At 38.9% G+C, this 15,315-nt stretch overlaps 1 pseudogene; it reads right to left on the bottom strand.

Annotated features, from left to right (window-relative positions):
* Nucleotides 1-4,134: 4,134 nt before the first annotated feature.
* On the bottom strand, nucleotides 4,135-15,274 carry LOC131834613 (large ribosomal subunit protein P1-like; annotated as a pseudogene).
* Nucleotides 15,275-15,315: the final 41 nt, after the last annotated feature.

Here is a 15,315-nt window from a genome sequence, read left to right as displayed (position 1 = left end):
CTCCCTCCAGCGACTTTATCTCAGCACAAGGGCACACTCCTCACGCTGTGCTCTTCTAACTGCCTATGGATGGATTCGATGCTGCTTAAGGTGAGAAAATGAGTGTCTGTTCCCAGTCATTACTATGGAGTAACAACTACTATAACCACGGAGCTGGGCCATCTCATGGCATGAACATGTGAATCCAGTAACCGTTGTTCTGGGTCCCTCAGAAAAATCCGAAAATAATTACACTGAATTTTCAAACAAATCCAGTGACGTTTTTGTCCAGTTTTGTCCACCTCAATATACAACTGAGCTTTGAGCAACGCACGTTGAACTGCACAAGTCCACTTAGACATGGATTTTTTTCGATAAAGACTGGGCGATACTGTAAATGTACTTTTCTTTCATGATTTTTCTTAACATTTTCTTTTCTCTTACTTTATTGTAAGAATCCATATAATATACCTAAGATATAAAATGTTTGTTATTTGACTCTTTATGTTATCCATAAGGCTTCTAGTCAACAGTGGGCTATTAGTAGTTAAGTTTTGGGGGAGTCAAAAGTCATACCCAGTTTTGTAGATGGTCAGTGCCCCAACCCTTGCTTTGTTCAAGAGTCAAGTGTATTCCATTTTACAATAAGCAAGGAATAGCTATAATTTCAGCAATGCAGTTGCAATAAAGGAAGTTTTCTTTATGCCTAAACTCTGATATCTTTTGATTTCACTTCAGCCTATCCTCTAATAATAGATTATGATTCTTTGCCAAAGAATTTTTATTATATGTTGTATTTCTATTATATCACACCTGAAGACATTCTTTCAGGAAAACATCTTTTACATCTGTTAAATTCTCAGTCTTATGTTATCAATTTAATTCCTCATGTTGATTGTGCTGAAATTCATTTTTTAACCTTTTATTTTTAAATAATTTCAAACATGCAAAAAAAGCTGCAGAATGGTACAAAGAACTCCCATACAACCTACACATAGATTAGCTAATTGTTTGCATTTTACCACATCTCTCTGTCTATATACACACACACATATATAAAATACAAGAAAATATCTTGTATATGTAACCTATGCAAAATATGTATATATATCTAACACCACATTAATTACTCTATATAACATACATATTTTTCCTGAGCCATTCAAGTAGCAGATTTATCCCTCAACATTTCAGTGTTTATGTCCTAAAAATAAAGACCTTCTACTACAGGGACACCTGGATGGCTCAGTCAGTTAAGCGTCTGCCTTCAGCTCAAGTCATAATCTCAAGGTCCTGGGATCAAACCCTACATTGGGCTCCCTGCTCAAGGGGGAGTCTGCTTCTCCTTCTCCCTCTGCCCCATACCCTGCTCATGTGCTATCTCTCTCTCTCAAATAAATAAATAAAACCTTTTAAAACAGGCACTCTACTACAAAAACACAGAACAACCAGCAGCATCAGAAAATTGACATTCAGGGGCACCTGGGTGGCTCAGTGGGTTAAAGCCTCTGCCTTTGGCTCATGATCCCAGGATCCTGGGATCGAGGCCTGCATTGGGCTCTCTGCTTGGCGGAGAGCCTGCTTCTCCCTCTCTCTCTGCCTGCCTCTCTGCCTATTTGTGATCTCTGTCTGTCAAATAAATAAATTTTAACAACAACAACAAAAAAGAAAATTGACATTCATAGATGATCACCACCAAATTTAGACTCCATTGAAATATTACCAATTGTTTCAGTAAAATCCTTTATAGATTGAGGGTCTTAAGTCGAAGATTACTAGTTGTGTTTAGTTGTCATGTCCTTTGACTTGGAATAATTCTTTGGTCTTTCCTTGAATTTTATGTATTCTATATTTTTTTAAGTGTATAGGACTGTTAGTTTGTGTAGTAGTCCACAGCCTGAATTTGTTTAATTTTTCCTCATGATTAGATTCAGGGTATGCTTTATGACAGGAGTATCAGAACAGTGATGCTGTATTCTTTTTGGAGCATCATATGAGGAGGTCCATGATGTCAGTTTGTCCCATTCTGGGTGCTGTTAAATTTTACTACTTGGTTATGATTATGTCTGCCAGTTTTTTGGTACTGTTTATTATATGTTATTAACAAGTATTTTGATAGGATAGGCTTTGGCACTATAAATATCCTAATCCTCATCAAGCTATCACCAGCTAGCTAGCTTTGTCATCCATCAATGATTTTTAGGTCTGAAAAATGACTAGTCAATTTCTTTGGTGAAAATTCATGGCTTTTGTGGAAAATAAGGGGCTAGGAAATGACTCTAAAACAATGACCAGCCCTTAAGTTTGCAGGCTAATTGGGAAAGTAAGAGATAAGTACAGACAGAGAAAATGACCTACCCCATGAAGTGTCAGGCTGATAGTGAACGGAAGTCCTATAGCTATTAAGAAGGGTGTGACATGGAGGGAGAGTTTGGGTTTCAAGCTGGCTGGGCTGTAAGGAAGATGTCATCCTGGGAGGAGGGAGGATGCTGAAGCAAAACCAAAGTACAAGAAGCAAGAATGTGATGCTATCAGGGTAGAGGTTTTTATAGTGAATCTAGGGGAGACAGGAATAAAAATTTTGAACTGAGAACCTGTTTCACTGATTTTCAGGAACCTGTACTTTGATATATGGTCTAATCCATGAAATAATCAAATAGGAAACAGTAGAGTCCTGGAAAATCTTGAGCCTTACAGTAGTTTCCACCTTTTAATAACCAAGAATCCATTTCATTATCTCTTCTGCAAATTCCTGAAATGTTATGATTGACCACGATTTCTCATCTGCATGAAGAGTTAATGTTATTACTGAAAAGTGATTTCTTTTTTTTTTAGTCTTGCAAAAGCAAAGAATTTTGATAGTTTAATTAATTTGAGCAGTTGTATCATGGTACAAACTCTAATTTTATTGAGTTTTTTGAAATATTAAAAATAGTTTGAGGATTCTCATTCAGGGACTCTTAGAAGTTGGAAATGCTTGTCTATTTTAATAACGGCATATTAGAGATAAGGAAATAAGAGGCCCAGAAAAGTAAAGTAACTTGCCCAAGTTCACACAGTTATTGATGGTCATCCCAGAACTAGCCCACAGTCTTGCTATTAACCCAGAACCTGTTCCTTTGTCTTTCTTCTTAGTTGAGAATTTTATTATATTCTAACTTGTTATTTTCACTTTTTTTTTTTTGCATTAATTCTTTCCCTCAAAGATTTTGAACTGTTTGAAGAAAGGGGATGTCATCTGCTTTTTTGAATAATAATGATAGCAATATGTGTGAAATATTCCTAAACAACAGATGCAGTGCTAAATACTTTGTAGACATTGCTCATTCAATTCTTCTAACAACTCTGTGGAACAGGTATTATCAGTGTCACTTTACAGATACAGAATGTGAGCTTTATGAATGTTCAGTAATTTGCCTACAATCATGCAGCTAGTCAAGAGTAGAACATAGGTTGCTGGGTTATTTTTTAAGATTTTTAAAATTAACATATAATGTATTATTTTTTTTAAAGATTTTATTTATTATTTGAGAAAGAGAGAAAGAGGAGAGGCAGAGGGAGAAGCAGACTTCCTACTGAGGAGGGAGCCCGATGCAGGGTTTAATCCGAGTACCCAGGGATCATGACCTGAGCCAAAGGCAGACACTTACCCAACTGAGCCACCCAGGAGCCCCAAGAGTAGAAAATAGGTTTAACCCCAGGTCTAGCCTTCTCCAAAGCCTTTGTTCTGTCTATCAGCTAAGCTGTCTCTGAGGCTAGTCATAATTCTACATTCCCTAACTTAGCCAGAGGGCTTTTTTGAGGACCCTTAAGATGCCCAGCTTTCAGAAAGACATGAAAGTCATAAAAGCCTGGGTATTTGTTTTCTGAAATCAATAAGGTACTACAAAATACACTAAATTTATCAAAGTGAACATATGGAAGTCTCCTGTATTTATTTTCACAAGACAGTTAGAAATATATTGAATCAGAATTTTCACATTTCCTAAGATGTTTGGCATTCATTTAATTGTTTGTTTCTTCTTATCAATTTTGTCTTTTGTAGGCAATTTTTCCTATAGGCAATTTTCCAGGAAAAATATCCCTACTCCCTTGGAATGCTTCTGTTCATCTGTAAAGCCTAAAGTGTAATATTGGACATCTTTAATAAACATGTCACTTCTCTTGAGGTTTTGAATGGTCACCATTCAGGAGCAAGGGGGTCAGAGGTGGGGCCTCAGGGACCACCAGAAGTGTAGAACATCCTGCAAACATTGAGTTGGGGAGAAGGGATGACACTAAAGCTGTGTGGGAATGAGAGAGAGCTGTTTGCAAATGCAGGATTGATTGGCAGGAAGAGCACCAATTGAGAAATTAATGGTGTCCCCACATATTTAATTGATGCAGGGAATTTAATCCTGAGACATCTTAAGTTGGAGCTCACACTCCTGTTCCCTGTTGAATTTGGTGGTGCCCTGTTCTGTTACTGAGACTGGGCCCTAGGAAGGAAAAGGCTTTAGCCGAGAGGGGACACCTCTGCCATCACTTTCCCTGAGAGTTGCTTTGAGCACAGTAGAGGCCAGACCCAGAGTTCCAAAAGTCTTTTCCACAGGGCTGGATGCGTGCTTCAAGAAAGGCTTTCCCCTTTTTCCTTTCTTTTTTTTTTTTTTTTTTTTACTTTTGTTTTGTTTTTAACATTTGCTTTAGATATGTTACACTGTGCAGTGGTTTTAACCGTAGTCATGCATTAAAATCACTCTTCTGTATTGCTGGACTTTTTTAACCACATGAATTTATTGTTTCAAAAAAATAAAGTCACTCCAGGGCACAGAAATCTTAATTTAATTGGTCTGGAATGGGGCCTGGGAACTAGTGTTTTCAAGCTCCCCAGTTGGTCTCAATGTACAGTCTAATGTGATGCTCAGGCTGGGACCCCAGAGGTCCTCAGGAACTACTTTGACTATTTCAAAGAGCCCCGGGACAGTCATCTATTTTACCCGTGATAAACTTAACGTGGAGTCTCTGGCTCTTGGCTGGAACTAAATCAACACCTGTGGAAACAGCTCTCATCACTTTCTGATGAGAAACTCTGAGAAGCAGAGTTTCTAAAAGAAAACAGAAACGGAAAATTAATTATTAGTTTATAAATACAGTTTCTACATAGATAAAACTCTTTCAAAACTGAATGGATCATGGAAGAAAGTAAATAAAAGGGTACTTTGAGATGATCAAATTGGGAAGCAATCTGATAAGGTAATCATTTGAGTTGGTATTTAAAAAGTTAGCCTTCAAACACACAACAACAAATAAATGAAAGGCATATCAGAAAAGTGCTGGGTGGCAGGCCCAAGCCAGCTAGGGGATTTTATATTTGTCGTGGGGAACACGCACTCAGATATGCAAAGGATGAAACTGGTGATCTTTGTCCCTGAATTCACCTGCACTCTCTTGCTGTAGGCAGTAAGTAGCACAGCATCTCCCAATCACCCCATCTCGCTTCTATCAATCCCATTAGGACCAGACCTGTCTGAGAAAAATCACAGAGGGAAGTACTAGAGATTATTCCTACTGTCTGCCAAGTTGGTCTCTTGCTATCATCCGGAAATGTTTAACATAAGTGAATCTTTAATTAACTTCAAAAAGTGCCTGTGCTTGGTCTCAGGTATGTAAACATGGCAGGACAAAAGTCACTAATGTTTGGCAAGGGGAGTTCTGAAAACATCAATTAGAAAGAGTTGGTATGAACACCCGATGAACACCCACCTTGACAGTAGGAATGAAATTCGTGCTAATTATGAGTATCCCTCTTACTTCACCAAGCATTTGTTCGTGATTATATGCTGGGGAAATGAAATGAAGCACATTTGGGGGAGTTGTATTTTATTTATTCATACATTCAATAAATATTTGAAGAGAATATACCATGCCCTAGATACTGCTCCCGGCACTAGAAATAGAGAAATGAGCAAAGTAAACAAAATTCCCCATCCCTATGAAGCTTAGGGTCCTGGAAGGGGCTGAAGTTGTTGGAATTCAAGAAGAGTGCATGCAAAACAGCTGTTCCTTAAAACTCTGTAGTAAAACATTTTTAGTTCAGACTTCTAAATAAACATGTGCCTTCTTTTGATGCAGAAAACCAAGGTATTCCTTCCAATCCTTCACAAGAGTATTTTTAATTCACAGCTTCACATTGTCTGAATTGATTAAATCAAAATTTAACTAAGAGCAAAGCATAATTGCATGTTCTTATGTTCTCCATCGCCAACACTACAACTCAGCACTCTGTAGCCTGGGAGCTTGCTTGTGTCATTCAAGTAGAGCTTGCTTCTTTAGAGATGGTAAGCGAGACAATGCACTGTGTTTATGGACTCAGAGGTGAGAAGAGAAAGAAAAGCACTCTTAGGAAATCTGAAAAGGAATTTGGAGACCAGTAAAGAAATTCAGAGGACATTGACATTCAAATCAGATACTGCCATGTAATAAATATTGGCTGAATATTTCGTTGGGCAGCTAGATTCCATAGATAGGGTGACACTGTGTCTCTTAAGACGCTAGTACTTTGTATGTACAATTGTACCATATAGGATACATTTCAGCTCTTGTTTCCAATTGGTAATCCTTTGAAAAAAATCGCATAATGAGTCTGTGGCTTAGTGTAAAATTATCCTGGGGAGAGCTTCTGTGAGAGTATTGAGGCAAATGCTAATTGTACCACCTTCTTGGCTTGAGTGTTTTTCAAGGAACAGTTATAAAGCCTTTAAGGCAGAGAAAGAGATTGAGAGTCAGAAAGTATTCTAGCAGCTGAAACCCTACTCTCGAGATAAGAGCTACCTTGCCTAAAATACAGTGAATGGCAGCCTCGGGACAAAGAATTAATGTGGAAGGTGCAGCCACACGTCTTTTGGAAGCCCTACACCATTGCCACATTGTTCTGAATATTTATAAAAAGTAGTTTTCAAGGAGTATGGACTTGTCAAGGAGAGCTAAATGTTCTCTGCATAATGGGGGGTTCCATGAAGAATTATTAAGGAATCGAGAATGCTTTTTCTCAAACAGGCCTCCTTCCATTTAAAATTTTATTTTAAGGTGAAGAAAAGTATATATGTCTTAATGCTTTAGAAACAGATATAGTATAAAAAATAAAAATAAAAATTTTTAGTTAAATAATAACAGAGGCTTACAAATTTGACAAAAAAAAAAAAAAGAATAGCTTTTCTTTTAAGTGTCTACCCACAAAAATGTCAGACAAAGTAGCAATCAATTTTACTTGGACATGTTTTTTAAAGATATTTATTTATTAATTAATTTATTTATTTGACACAGAGAGAACACAGCAGAGGGAACAGCAAGAAGGGGGAAAGGGAGAAGCAGCTCTCGCTGAGCATAGAGCCCATCATGGGGCTAGAGCCCGTCACAAAGCTAGACCCCAGAACCCTGGGATCATGACCTGAGTCGAAGGCAGATGCTTAACCAACCGAGCAACCCAGGCACCCCATGGACACTTTAAAAATACTTAATTTCACTGTTCACACATAAATTCAATAAACAAACATGTAAGTATCCTTCAGAATAACAAATACATAGGCTATGATCCCTTACATGGATTAAAAGGTAGCATTGACCACATTAAAGCATGAAAAGGATTGCCAGAGAAAACACAGGACACCAAATATTATATGAGACATACTCACACTAAAAATGTTTTGCCGTTTATCTGAAATTCAAATATAACTGAACATTCTGTATTCTTATTTGCTAAGTCTGGCAATCTTGAAAGAATTAAAAATTAAATTAAATTAAAATAAATTAAAAAATAATAAATAAATAAATAAAATTAAAAATAAAATCTCTAAAACACTAATTTCTTTTAAACATTTGAAAAAATATTCATCTAGACTGTCTCCTGAAATGTTCCTAAAATGCTATGGACTGAATTTTGTCCACTTCGAATGTATATGTTGAAGCCCTAACCAGTCCCACCCCCCCATGTGACTGTGTTAGAAGATAAGGCTTTTAGAGATAATTAAGACTAAATAAGGTTTTTTTGTTTTTTTTTTTTAAGATTATTTATTTATTTATTTTTTGACAGACAGAGATCACAAGTAGGCAGAGAGCCAGGTAGAGAGAGGAGGAAACAGGCTCTCCACCAAGCAGGGATCCTGATGTGGGGCTCAATCCCAGGACCCTGAGATCATGACCTGAGCTGAAGGCAGAGAGGCTTTAACCCACTGAGCTATCCAGGCGCCCCAAGATTAAATGAGGTCTTAAGAGTGTTCCTAATGTAATAGACTTAGGCACCTTATAAACACGCATTGGTACACACACATGACCAAGGAAAGGCCACCTGAGCACTGAACGGAAAGGTGGCCCTGAAAGCCAAGGAGAGAAACTTTCCTAGAACCTGACCATGCTGACACCCTGATCTCAGATTTCTACCCTCCAGACTGTGAGAAAATTCATTTCTGCTTAAGCTACCAGTCTATCGTTCTTTGTCATGATGACCCAAGCTGACAAAGACACAAAACTTTCTGCACTTCCTCTCTGTAGTCATCACCACTCTTGCAATTGCAGTAATTTCTAAAGTTTCTTCCCTGGCACATCATAACCCACCGTGGTGGCAGGGAGGGCAGGGAGTGCCTGGCTTGTCTTTTGCTGTATGCTTCGCTGATTACGCAGTGCCTCTGGCTTGTCATAATCTTGGGTCCCCAATGTTGGGTCCCCCAATAATGGGTCCATGATTAAAGGAGCGAGACTGATAACAAAGTGAAGGTCAAGCAAAGCTTTATTTCGCACCAAGCATTGAGAATCAAACCAACCGGCCAGGGCCTCCCCTCTTACAGAGAGCGAGACCTCTCCCTGCCACACAGACTAACTTTTATAGAGCAAAGGCCATGAGGTTGAGCCTGGCCACCAGGTGGCCAATGAGATAGCAATACACAGAGAAAGCTGCGCAGTCATGCTAGGTCACACAGGGGTGGCCAATTGAACTACAGTCTACCCCACAGTAGACATTTGAACTAGCCTATCACCTTGGTGAGAATTGGCACCCAAAAGGGGGGGCCCACACTCCTTGGTAGCTAGGGAGACAGTATGTGCACCCTACTGATTGGATGTCTCCACGTGTCCTGACTCATCCCTGCATTCGGGCTGTTATCTCCATCTGACCTGCCCTGCCCTTGTATTTGGGCTTTGTTACCTGGGACTGGTTTCCCGGACTTGCTTTTAAATAAGGTCCCCTTGGGGGTGGGGGAGGCAGGGTCAATTTAAGTTTTACTGCGTAAACAACAAAATGGCTGTTCAACCGAAGTGGGGCCGCTCTGGCTAAATAGACCCTTACAATAGGAGTTAAGTAAATATCTGTTGACTAAATGATTACCGTATGAATGAAGTAACTAGAAAAGTAGACAAAAAGAATGTGTTCATCATTGCTTAGAATTGTCAAATCATTATGTTGTATACCTGAAACTAATAGAACATTCTATGTTAACCATTCTTCAGTTATTTAAAAAATGTGTTCACTACCATGTCGTTTATAATAACAACTGAAACATTGAGAAAAATCTAAATCTCCAAAACTAAGGGAATGTATAAATAAAGTAATTAAATTAATAATAGTATAATCATATGACAATGTATCATACAGTCATTAAAAAGAGTTTTACAAATACTATTTTTCAGGGCATGATAAATTTAAAATAAAGTCATGTTAAGTTAAAAATAGGGGAGGAGGGCCTGGGTGGCTCAGTGGGTTAAAGCCTCTGCCTTCGGCTCAGGTCATGATCTCAGGGTCCTGGGATCGAGCCCCGCATCCAGCTCTCTGCTCAGCAGGGAGCCTGCTTCCTCCTCTCTCTCGGCCTGCCTTTCTGCCTATTTGTGATCTCTGTCTGTCAAATAAATTTTTTAAAAAAAATCTTTAAAAAACAAATAAAAAAAATAGGGGATATATGTATCTGTATGCATACACAGAAGTATTGGGGAGTAAATCCAATTGTTAACAGTGGTTGTATTCAGAGAGCAAGATTAGATTATCTTTCCTTTTATATTTTTCTTTTCAAGTTTACTACAAGAATTATGGATGCTTTTTAATCGGAAAGAAAATCAGTAGTAATTTGGTGTGAGTTATATGGATTGGAAGATGATCTTTGTGGGGTACCTGGGTGGCTCAGTTGGTTAAGCGACTGCCTTTGGCTCAGGTCATGATCCTGGAGTCCCAGGATCAAGTTCTGCAGCAGTATCCCTGCTTGGCAGGGAGTCTGCTTCTCCCTCTGACCTTCTCCCTTCTCATGCTCTCTCTCTCTCTCAAATAAATAAATAAAATCTTAAAAAAAAAAAATTTAAGAAAAAGAAAGATGATCTTTGCAAAATTTTTCTAGCAGGGAAAACAAAGCTAAGTTGGTCAAAGTCATTATCCATGCAGGGCTCAGAAAGAGCATATAAACTTCATTAGAAAAATACCTCAGTATTGAGATTAAACTAAATTACACAATAAGGAAAGCATTTAAGGTGAGGGACAGTCATGTGAACAGATTACATCATTACCTACAAGGACTGAGACAAAGCCATGTAGTAGGGATCTGGGGCAGAAAGGAAAGACCCCGCAGCAGATACCATATCTGCCTTGTCCAGACTCCCTTCTTCAACCTGTTGTATCCAATTTATAGCTGCTGTGAGTTTTTGCGGCTAGAGGCTCAGAGCTGCTTTCTTCCCTGGGGAGCTTCCTTTGACAATATTGTAACTTTCTCTCCTAGATGAGGGGGGCAGCAGCATTGTTGAGAAGTTCAGTAGTGGATGTCCCATGTAGATTAGGATTAATGATAAGAGATTCTGCTATTGACCTCTGCTCCCCAATAACAATGGGGATGATAGATCTCAGATGGCCAGAAGCAAGGTGGGCATGATGATCAAAGTCCACAACAGAGAGATGAGCAGGCTCTGCTCAAAGAGATTTCTGAAGTTCCCTAATGGAAGATAGTATTTCCAGAATGAGATCAATGGGCAAGTGATAAGGGTCTTGCTTAATGTGTATCACCAATTAAAACAGATCTTGAATAGATGAGCAGAAGGTTAAGGTCTACCACCTGAGTGGAAAATCATGATCTCTTAGTCAGTTTACAGACTTGAGCTAATTCTTAGACCCGTAACCTACTGCTTGAAGTAATGGCAAGTTTCTGTGAGGAAGGATCTTGCAACACCATGGAATGTGTATATAGCAGTGTTTCTCCCATCTTCCTACAAAGGGGCCAATGGCCATTTACTCAAATAAACATATGCTGGGGAAAGTGGGTTGTTGAATCAGGGCTCTGAGTTGACTATGATACCGAAAGACCAAGAGTACCATCACAGATCCTCCTGTTAGAGAGATCCTCCTGTGAGTTCAGGGTCCATCTCAAAGTGGGTCCCCAGCGTTCATGAACCCATCCTATAGCTATTTCCGACTTGTTAATATTATAATCAGCATCGGTGCATTTAACATTTGTGAAAACCTTCATAATGACTGGTGTAAAAAGAGTAGCCCCCTTAAATGTTTAAGATAATGCATCAGAAACAATACCACATCCCAGATGGAAAGGCAGAGATTGGTCCTACCCTCAAAGATTTAAATGGATGGATCATGGTCTTCATCAGCTCCATTTAATTCACCAGTCATGAAATAGCTGCAGATAGAATGACTCAACCAGTGATGTCAGTCAGCTGCTGAATCCCACCTCTAAACAACACAACCCGACCTCAGAAAATCTCCTCCAGGATAGAGAAACAACTGGATACAGGTGGTACAATAGACTACACTAGATGCTGTTGGTGTCCTGCCAAGATCCCTTTTCTTCAGGCCAGTGTACTCATCTCAAACCTAGTGTTAGCCGGTTTCAGCTAATGGCTCAATAGCTGCTCCTTTACCTGGAAAACTGCCTTTGAACAAATGGGAATTACCTCTCCGGAGAAGGTATTTTTCAGTTAACTGAGGTCATCTCTTAGCATGAAGAAAAAAAAAAAAAAAAAAGAAAGAAAAAAAAATGTCATTTCTGTCTGTGAAATATAAACTAATTCATTTCTCTTTATTTAAATAACTTCTTAAATGCCAATTAGAGCCAAGCATTGTGTTAACTGTTAGAGAGCATCAAGAGGGAAACAGACTATCTCCTGCTTTTTCAGAACTGACACTTTAGGGTCATATTTGAGTCTCCCTCAGTCTGTCTGGAAAGGTGAAAGCGGGTGCTCTGGACATAGAAGGGAGAAAACCAGTGGCTTTCTGAAGGAAGGATGATAGGAATAGTTTTCCCTGGTACAGGTGAAAGTGAGTGCACCATCTGTAGAGAATTTTAAACAGTGATTGAAACCAACTAAGTCAGTATGCACTTTATCATCACGAGCTGGCAATCCTAAACAATAATGGTATTAATGTTCACTCCCTACCCCCCATATGCCACTGAAGAGAATCCTAATATTCCTTTTTTGAAATCTCTAGACAATCAGGCTTAGTCTTTCCCCAAGGCGAGGGGTCCTAACAGCCTCCATCACCATTTTAGGAGTGGTTGGAAGGAGAGCTTTACAGCAACCGGTCCCAAAATAACCTTAAATGTCTCCACCCCTGAGTACCCCCAGGAAAGCTTGGGCAGTTCATTATGATTAGACTCTTGCTTTTGTGTGGGGCTGGGGCAGGGAGGGAGGGGGGCTGAGCCAGCACACCACAAATTTGCCTCATTGTAAGCTTGTATCGTTTATCTAGAGTGAGGATGCTTTGGGAAAAGTTGAAGGGGATGAATGAAAAGGGAGGACACAATCAAACCCCTTCTGCAAGTCAGAGGAGATTGACTTCTGTGGGCTCTGAAAAATGAGTTGATCTCTTAACCTGTGCTGGCAAAGATTTAAAGTCACTTATTCTGGCAGGGAAAGTCCAAAGACCAACTGTTCATTCCTAGGGATTTGCTCAGATTTTGTCAGTAAAAAGAGATAATTAAGGTTCTAAACAACTATAGACCTCTTCCTATTCAGTGAACTTACAAAACAAGGTTGAGTCTTAAAAACCTTTACAGCCTAGCTGAGCTATTAACGTTCACCTATCCACAATAGTCATCGGAATGGGATGGAAAGTGATAAAATGACCAAATGCATTGCTTTTTGAAATTTGAAGTTCATTATGCTCCAATGTGGTACACAGTACTGTATTTGATAAAAGGAGAGTGAAATAATATGCATTATATTTTATGCATTGGGTAAATTTTTCATACATGAAACTTTCCTCAGGAGCCTAGGAATAAAAACAAATGGAAATCAAAAAGTTACTTGGCAAAACTTAGTAATAACCTACATGGTCCAATACTAAAGCCAATAGTCACATGCAGCTATTTAAATATATAAAAATCAAACTAAATGAAAAATTCAGTTCGTCGGTTGATTTAGCCACATTTAAAAGGATATTTTTGTTTTGGAATAACTTAAGGCTCACACAGAAGTTGCAGAAATAGTACAGAGAGTTCCCATGGATCCATGGGACCATGGACCCTTATCCCCAATAATATCTTACATAACCGCAGCACAGTTGTCAAAGCCAACCAATTGATGATGGTACCATACTATTATCTATCTAATTTTTATAATCTAATAATAATATGGTTTGGATTGTTACCTGTTTTAATATGCACATTTTGGGGGTTGTATAGTTCTATGACATTTTATCATGTAGATAGATTTATATAACCATGATTATCATTAAGATTATCACCAACTGTTTCATCACCTCTTACAGTCACACTGTCCCTCCACACTGTCCTTTTGATAATGTAACATGAATGTAATTAGCTTTTCATTATACATCATAGTGCCTTGGAAATCCATCAGGTTATGGCATTTAACAACAATTTGTTTCTTTTATCACTTTTATCACGGAGTAGTGTTCCAAGGTATGTGTTTGTTACATGGGCTGCTGTAACAAAATGCCAGAGGCTGCATGGTTTACTAAAAAACAGAAATATATTTCTTATTGCTGTGAAGGCTGATAATTCTTAGATCAAGTTGTATACAGATTAGGTTATCTGGCAAGAGCCCACTTTCTGGTTCACAGACAACCATCTTTTTGCCTGTGTCCTCACATGTTGGAAAGGGGTAACAGAGTTCTTCGGGTTGTCTTTTATAAGGACATTAATCCTATTCATGAAAACTCCACCCTCATGATCACCTCGGAAAAGCTCCTACCTTCAAATACTATCACAATGGGCTTTAACATATGTATTTGAAAGGTGGGAGTTCACATTCAGTCTCTAGCAATGGATATTCTATAATTTGTTTAGCCATCCACCGGCTGAAAGGCATTTAAGTTGCTCTCAGTTTTTGATCTACAAATAAAGCTGCTACAAACATTCATGTTCCAGTTTTGTGCTGAATTTTTTTGGCTGGTGGTTTATCAATTACTAAGGGAAGCCCTAGCTATAGTTGTGGGATATCTATTTCTCCTTCCAGTTTTGCAATTTTTGCTTCATATTTTTGCAGGTTCTGCTGCTTTGAACATACATATTTAGGAGTGTTATACGTTCTTTTTAAAATTAACATAATGTATTATTTGTTTCAGGGGTACGCGTCTGTGAATCATCAGTCTAGGAGTGTTATATGTTCTTAAGTAATTGATCCTTTTTATAACTTTGTAACACTGCTTTTTGTCCTTGTTCTCTTTTGCTCTGAAGTCCACTTTGGCTGATATTAATACAGACACTTCAGCTTTTTTTTAATTAATGTTCACACAATATACCTTTTTGCATTCTTGTGCTTTACATTAGCTATATCATACCTATATTTGAACTGAGCTTCTTGTAGACAGCACATAGTTGGATCACATTTTCTAATCCATTTTGCAAATCTTTGTCTTCTAGTTGGTGTGTTTGAGCCATTTACATTGATTGGTTGATTGATTGGTTGGTTGGTTGATTGATTGTTAAGAGTTTGGCTTTTTGTTGAACAGGTTACAGAAGAGGTTTTGTCAGAAAGACCAAAGGCCATGTCATCATCATACTCCTCTGATTCTTCTTTCTTTGCTTTCACTTTCTTCTCCACAGCTGGGGCAGCAATGGTGGAGGGAGCAGGATCTCCTGCTGGGGCAGCACCAACTGCTGGGGCAGGAACCACCAGCCCCAACATTGCAGACTGCCCCCCCTCACCCCACGTTGACATTGGCCAGGGCCTTTGTAAACCAGCAGGGTCAGAAAGGTTCAACTTTTACACCCACTGCTTTAATGGGGGCATTGATACTATCCTCCATGACCAGCACCTCATTGTTGTGTAGGATGAGGGCTGAGTCCACGAAGATGTGCTCCCAGAGGGAAGCCATGGCGTGGTCCAGTGGCTGGATGAAGTGCCTCTGAGCACTTC

Source organism: Mustela lutreola, chromosome 6, assembly GCF_030435805.1.
Source record: "Mustela lutreola isolate mMusLut2 chromosome 6, mMusLut2.pri, whole genome shotgun sequence".
Classification (NCBI taxonomy): domain Eukaryota; kingdom Metazoa; phylum Chordata; class Mammalia; order Carnivora; family Mustelidae; genus Mustela; species Mustela lutreola.
Note: the sequence above shows the minus strand (reverse complement) of the source record. Positions and strands in the feature narration are given on the sequence as shown.